The sequence below is a fragment of the Triticum urartu genome, chromosome 3A, assembly GCF_056163025.1.
Source record: "Triticum urartu cultivar PI428250 chromosome 3A, HENAU_Tu73, whole genome shotgun sequence".
In the NCBI taxonomy this organism is placed as follows: Eukaryota; Viridiplantae; Streptophyta; class Magnoliopsida; order Poales; family Poaceae; genus Triticum; species Triticum urartu.
Window position 1 is genome coordinate 437,941,113 of NC_141875.1, and position 7,422 is coordinate 437,948,534.

Here is a 7,422-nt window from a genome sequence, read left to right on the forward strand (position 1 = left end):
CAAGTTCATGGCGGTGACCCATCACGGCTACAATGTCCTCAAGATGCCGGGAAGCGGCGGGATCATTGAAAGATCATGGATGTCGCCTAGAGGGGGGGGGGGTGAATAGGCGCTTTAAAATAATTACAGTTTAGGCTTGAACAAATGCGGAATAAACCTAGCGGTTAATTTGCCAAGCACAAAACCTAAAACAACTAGGCTCACCTATGTGCACCAACAACTTATGCTAAGAAAGATAAGCAACTATGTGATAGCAAGATATATGACAAAGAACAATATGGCTATCACAAAGTAAAGTGCATAAGTAAAGGGCTCGGGTAAGAGATAACCGAGGCACGCGGAAATGATGATGTATCCCGAGGTTCACACCCTTGCGGATGCTAATCTCCGTGTGGAGCGGTGTGGAGGCACAATGCTCCCCAAGAAGCCACTAGGGCCACCGTAATCTCCTCACGCCCTCACACAATGCAAGATGCCGTGATTCCACTAAGGGACCCTTGAGGGCGGTCACCGAACCCGTACAAATGGCAACCCTTGGGGGCGGTCACCGAACCCGTACACTTTGGCAACCCTTGGGGGCAGTCACCGGTACCTGTCAAATTGCTCGGGGCGATCTCCACAACCTAATTGGAGACCCCGACGCTTGCCCGGAGCTTTACACCACAATGATTGAGCTCCAAACACCACCAACCGTCTAGGGCGCCCAAGCACCCAAGAGGAACAAGCTCAAGGGTACCAAGCACCCAAGAGTAATAAGCTTCTCAACTTGTAACTTCCACGTATCACCGTGGAGAACTCAAACCGATGCACCAAATGCAATGGCAAGGGCACACGGAGTGCCCAAGTCCTTCTCTCTCAAATCCCACCGAAGCAACTAATGCTAGGGAGGAAAATGAGAGGAAGAACAAGAAGGAGAACACCAAGAACTCCAAGATCTAGATCCAAGGGGTTCCCCTCACATAGAGGAGAAAGTGATTGGTGGAAATGTGGATCTAGATCTCCTCTCTCTTTTCCCTCAAAAACTAGCAAGAATCCATGGAGGGATTGAGAGCAAGCAAGCTCGAAGAAGGTCAACAATAGGGGAAGAACACGAGCTCAAAGGATAAGGTTCATTGGGGAAGAAGACCCCCTTTTATAGGAGGGAGAAAATCCAACCGTTATGTGCTCAGCCCACACACGAGCGGTACTATCGCTCGGGCGGAAGAAGCAGGGAAGAGGAGCAACAAAACATGAACCTTGGGGCGGTACATATAAGCGGTACTACCGCTCACCCCAGCGGTACTACCGCTGGAGGAGCAGAACACAGGACCAAAAGAGGCAGGCAGAGCAGAGTATGGCGGCAGTGAAGCAGAAACGGTACTACTGCCCGACCGGAGCGGTACTACCGTGCCTTACTGCCGTGCAACTACTGCTAAACCCGACACGAAAAGAGCAGGACCCAAAATTGAGGCGGTAGAAGAGCGGCACTGCAGCGGTACTATGGCTGAGAGCTCCAAGCGGTACTACCGATTGGGCTCGCGGTACTACCGCTGGGACCAGACAAAAGCCACTCTCAAGAAAACAAGAACTGCCATAACTTCTGCATATGAGCTCCGAATTGAGCAAACTCAAGCTTGTTGGAAACAAGACGACGAGTAGCATCAAAACAATGACTGGTTATAGTAAGAAGAGGCAGGGGAGGCATGCCTAACAAAAAGAGGAGTGAAACCTCCAACCGAGAAGAACTGGCAAAACCTCCAACATCGAAAACATCATAGAAGATGCATGTGAACTCCGTTTTTGATGAACTCGAGTTTGTCATCAAGATGACCATAAGCTCTAAGACTCACAAAGAGAACCAAACAAGAACCAAGAAAGATGATGTAAGGATGCAATGGTTTTAGCTCTCAACGAACGATACGATCAAGCTACTCATCTAGAGCCCCCCTTGATAGTACGGCAATCGATCCTATAACCCGGTCTCCCAACTACCATCATGAGACCGGTAAAATAGAAAACCTATCAAGGGCAAACCTTTGCCTTGCACATGGTCCACTTGAGCTAGATGATGACGATCTTGACTTCCTCAAGTTGGACCACCTTTCTTGATTGTGTTGGCTCGATGAAGACTCCACTATGGGTGAGCCACTCTTCCGCACATCTTCACATGTCCATTGTCACCACAATGGAAGACAAGTTTCAAGCATTTGATCTCTTCATGATGCTCCACTTGAACTTGCACACCGCAACCTAACCCCACAAAGAACTCTCACGAAGACCATGGGTTAGTACACAAAGAGAAATTGACAATGCTTACCATACCATGGGATCACTTGATCCCTCTCGGTACATCTTCTGCGCTTTGTGAGTTGATCAACTTGATTCATTCTTGACTTAATCTTGATCAACCTTGAATCCCAATTCTCTTCATTTGGATGATGTCTCGAAGGTAGACATGAATGATCACACAATCTTCTTCTTCAAGACATGCTTGCGATAAGCTCGACACTCACATGACCAATCTTGGATAATTCCTTGAATGGCACCTTGGTCGACACAAACTCTCCTTGAAACCAACACATGTACTCCAAGAAAAGCCTATGGACAAAACCTTTAAATATAACTCAAGGCAACCATTAGTCCATAGAGATTATCATCAATTGCCAAAACCAAACATGGGGGCACCGCATGTTCTTTCAATCATCACGGTCCCATGTGAAGAAAGGGATGCGGTGTGCTCCCTCGGGCGTGCCTTCCAAGTCGCAGCAATCGACGACCCCGACAGCAAGGGTGAGGGCCCTCCTGAGGCCATCCCCAAGAAGAAGAAGCAGCTGCGCCACGCAGGACCTCAGGAGGGTGGCGTCACGGTCGGAGCCTCGTCAGGACCAGCGCCCACTCCAGGGCGCCTCCCTCCATCGCATAGGAAGGCGCGCCCGACGCCCTTCTCGGGCAGGGCTCTGGGGCTTTCTTCTAGAAGGCCTCAGACCTTGCCCACATCACGAGGGAGGCGCTTGGGCACCACCTGGAGGCGTGCTTCGCGGCACGTTTCCCTCAGGAGGGCACAGGGTAAGGATCGCCCACCGTTCAGGAGTTCATTACCAAGACCACCTAGGAATTGCAAGAGCAAGGGCCATGCGCGGCGACCGCCGCTCACGAGGCGCAGCTCCCCATCCAGGTGAGGATGTCGGGCTGCGCATCTGCATCGACGTTCTAGGGCTCAACAGGGCCGCTTCTCAGGAGCTTTTCCGGCCTTCGTGCGTGGGACACTGTGAGGGCCCACCGCACAGCTACGCTCGCATGCCCTTTGGCCTGCCGAGCGTGTCATCCGCCTACCAGCGCAACTTGTGGCGCATCCTAGCGGCTCAGGAGGCCAGGCACCACGCCGTCCTGATGGAGATGGAGACGGTCCTCAAGGAACCACCTGAGCCCCCAGAGCCTCTCGAGGCTCAGGGCTCCGGTGGCTCGTGAGGAGCAACCCTTTCGCCGTGCACCTTCAGCTGCCCCAACTCTCCTTCGTCAATAGAGCTAGGTGACATTTTCCAAGTTCATTTAGCTGGGAGCGCCCCTCGGGCTGCATCATTCCCAGGCCGCGTGTATCCCTTTTTATGTCTTTAGCTTACCTTGTTGGGAGCGCCCCTCAGGCTGCATCATCCCCAAGCCGCTCGGGCCTGACCCAGTGGCACGTATCTCTCATGCACTTACTTAAGCCTGCTACTCTCATGTTTGATCTACCTATGATTACTACCTGCTCAATCGTCGCCTCCCACGGGGCCTCCTCACGTCGGGACGACGCTGGTGCATGGGCCCGTCCCTACCACGTCGATAAATCTGAGCGGTCGAGCTCTGGCTCGCAGCACGCCCCGCGCACGTCACCTCACTAGGCCCTCAGTGCCTTCACCCCCCTCACAGAGTAACCAGCGGCAGGCTGGCAACCATAACGGCAGATCGTGTTCTTCCTTGTGCTGGCTCGCAGGAATCTCACGAGGATAGCACCAGGCGGTATCGCGAGCTCCCACCTCTTCCAAGTAATCCGCTTGCGCGTTAAAGGGGGGCTCCTGAGCATCGCGACTCAGGAGCTCTTACTGGCTCTCCAGCCCTCACCCCCTGGCCTTGACCACGGCACGCGACCTGCCATACCAGCGGCGGCCGAGCTCGCTCGAGGGCCGGGACCTGAGGACGTAGAGCACAAAGGAGAGCATTGAAAGGGGGAGGACTCATATGGGCCTGACCTAGCTACGCTGCGGATGTTCGCGCACAGGTCTGGCGCATCACGAAGAATCGACCCCGAACTGCCAAGATAAGTCACGAGCTCAGATCAACTAATCGTTGGAACCTAGAGGACACGCTCGCCGCAGCCCTGTTGCGGCAACGTGGCCTCCCTTTCTTATCTTACCACAGCTGCTTGAGCGCTAAAGGGGACCTCCTGAGCATCGCGCCTCAGGGGCTCTTACTGGACCTCGGGCCGCTCACCTCCTGGCCTTGATCACGGCACGTGACCTGGCATACCAGTGACGGCTGAAGCTTGCCTGGGGACCGGGACCTGTCAGCGTAGAGCAACAAGCTGTCGCGAGATTGGAAAGGGAAGACCGAGCCTAAACAGGGCTTGCGCTCACAAGGCTTCCTTAATTGGGATAACATCAACAAAAGACATTGCAGACTCTTTACACGCCCCCACGGGGTACTTCTTGATTCCTCGTAGGGAACAAAAGACGAGAACCTAGGAGAATCCTATCTACACACCCCCGCGGCCGATGCCATCTTCAACAGTGGGCCGCGGGAGGCCGGCGCCAACCCCATCTAGATCAGCGGCGGCGGCGGCCGGACTTTGCGGCCCTGCTCCGGGCGCGGCGAGAGCTCAGGGGCACGTAGCTGTCGTCGCTCGTCTCCGGAGTCTCGTAGAGCTCGGGAGAACCGTTGGACTCCCAAGAGTCGCTGCTGCTGGAGCAGCCGCGAGCGGGGCGTGCCTCGTCCCGGCGCTCCCCTTCGGGGCAACACTCCAAGCAGCGACCCTCCACGTCGAAGACCTTGAAGAACAGTGTGGAGGCGCTGTCGTACTCGAAGTGGATCGCAAGGGCGCCCTCCGCACGGTAAACCCATGCGACCTCGCCCCAGCCGCGGGTCATGAAGATTTTGCCGGTGGAGACTGCTTCAACCTCAGCCCCGGTCGCCGGAGCGTCGCAGTCGGCATGCTGCAACCAGAGCTCGAGAGGGCCCCTCGGCGGCATCATGTCAGAGAAGAAGCGCGGGAAGCGGATCCAGGAGCTTGGGGGCATTGCTGCCCACAGCACGAGCTCATGTGAGGAGTCCGCGACATGGACTCTAGGAGAGACGACACTCGTCACCGCGGCGCGTTGCTTCTTCCTCCCGAGCCCCCGTCTTGGGTGTACAAGGGCAGCGGATACCCAGGAGGAGGCCGCTCGCACCAAGGCCTCGTCACCACCTGCATCTCCGTGGCGTCATGGCGATGGACCGACCTCTTCTTTGGTGGGAGCAGCGCTGGCACGTCGAGGGGAACTTTTCCCTTCTCCTCAGCCAAAAACCTACGGATCGGCGCCATTGGAGTCGGTGGTGGAGCAAAGGAAGAAGAAGCAGGCAGAATAGGAAGAAGTGGGGGACGGGGGCTCCACCCCTTCCTCATTTATAGCAGGAGAAGGCCAACCAGCACCCCCCATGATCACAGGTAATGATGGTTTTCCTTGCATGTCGAGGGACTTTTCAAGTCGGGCAGTTGCCGAGGCAGCGTGGGGAAGCGGAGACGCCCACGTCCAATCAACCACCACGCGTCAACCCAGGCCACAGGCTTTTGGGGCCCGCTGCGCTCCGTGCTGGACCTTTGGCTTCGCCTCGAAGCCAAGCCCGAGCGCGCCTTGGGCCCGGGGGCTACTATTGGCGTTCTGGGAACGGGGGTCCCTAGACTTTCCTGCCTGCGGCCCACGGCATGGCTGAGCTAGCAGGCCCGTACGACCCATCTTCATCGACAGGGGATTCAAGACCCTCGCGAGGGGCCAAGCCTCGCGAGGCGGACGACACAAGACCTCCTCAGGAGCGGCCTCGCCAGGCAGGCTCACGAGGGGCGGAGAGATCAAGGCAAGGAAACCTCGCGAGGTCCTCGTGACGTGAGCCATGACGATTGAGACCAGGCAGGCGCCAGGCAGGCGCCAGCGCGCGCAGTGTCCTTGCTTCCTCTTTGGTGCCAAGGGGGCAAGCGTAGGCGCGGAGTACTGAGGCATCAAGCAAAGGTTTCCATATTGGTGCAACGAGACCAAGACCAGAAGGACGACAAGACGGGGGTCACCATGGAGCCCAGGACGGCGTCAGCACCAGAGCCTTTTGCAGGGGAAGACCGCTTTTGTCAGGATAAGTTGTACTAGCTGTCCCCTTTCAAATTGGCCGTTGTTGGCTCCCTTCCCGCTCAATATTTGGGGAGAGGACCATGGCCTATATAAGTAGAACCAGCCACCACAGTAGAGAGGGGATTGAATCGAGAGCAGATCGAGAGGCATCTCACCCACACAAGTTCACCAGGCACAAGAACACCTCAACCTCAGGAGGCTATTCTTCCCCTTGTACTGTTCATCATCAGCCCAAGAGGCAATCCACCACCAGCACACTGGAGTAGGGTATTACACCACAACGGTGGCCCGAACCAGTATAAATGTTGTGTCTTTCTATGTTGTGAGTTCGCCGAGTTCGTCCACGAGATCTTAGAGAGCTAGGGCGTGGATCGATAGGGAGAAAACCTTTGCGTGCACCCCAGTGTTTGAACCTTGAGGGTTTACCGGAACCCGTGATCCGATAGTTGTTGGAAAGTGTTAATTTATCACAAAAAGGCCTTGTATAGTCTCTCACATAAAATGGGAAGGAATAGACAATACAATGACCCTATTACATAGATATATGTTCGTTTCATGTTGTTATTATATATTTTATAATAAAATACATGTTATTGTAATCCTGTCCACCTTACTAATGATCTTGTTTACTAAAATGAGTTGCATATACATGTAAAACATGTTATATGTCTACTTGTTCTTCTTATATAATGCTGAGAGAATATTGGATAAGACCACCCCATTATGCAATGGTAAAGCAACTAATGTAGATAAGGTTTTCAAGATAGTGAGACAACCTTATTTGTCTACAATAAAGCTGATATTGCAGATAGTTAAGGAAAACTATCACGAGGATAGTGAGACAACCCCAAAGTAATGTCTTGATGTAGTGTTCGAGATAATAGCCACTACTGCCAGCACAAGCTCTATGAACTCGCCAGCCGAATCGGTTTGTCTTCTTGAGTATCAACTCCAAGAGGAAAGCCATCATTCAGCTGTGCTCCGAAAAGAAGGTGAATCACCTAGGAAGGCCCTGCGAAATCAGATGCATACTTTCTGGTGCAATAGCAAGTGTTGGAGGATTTAGCGCCAAACAAGTGAAAGTTCATCA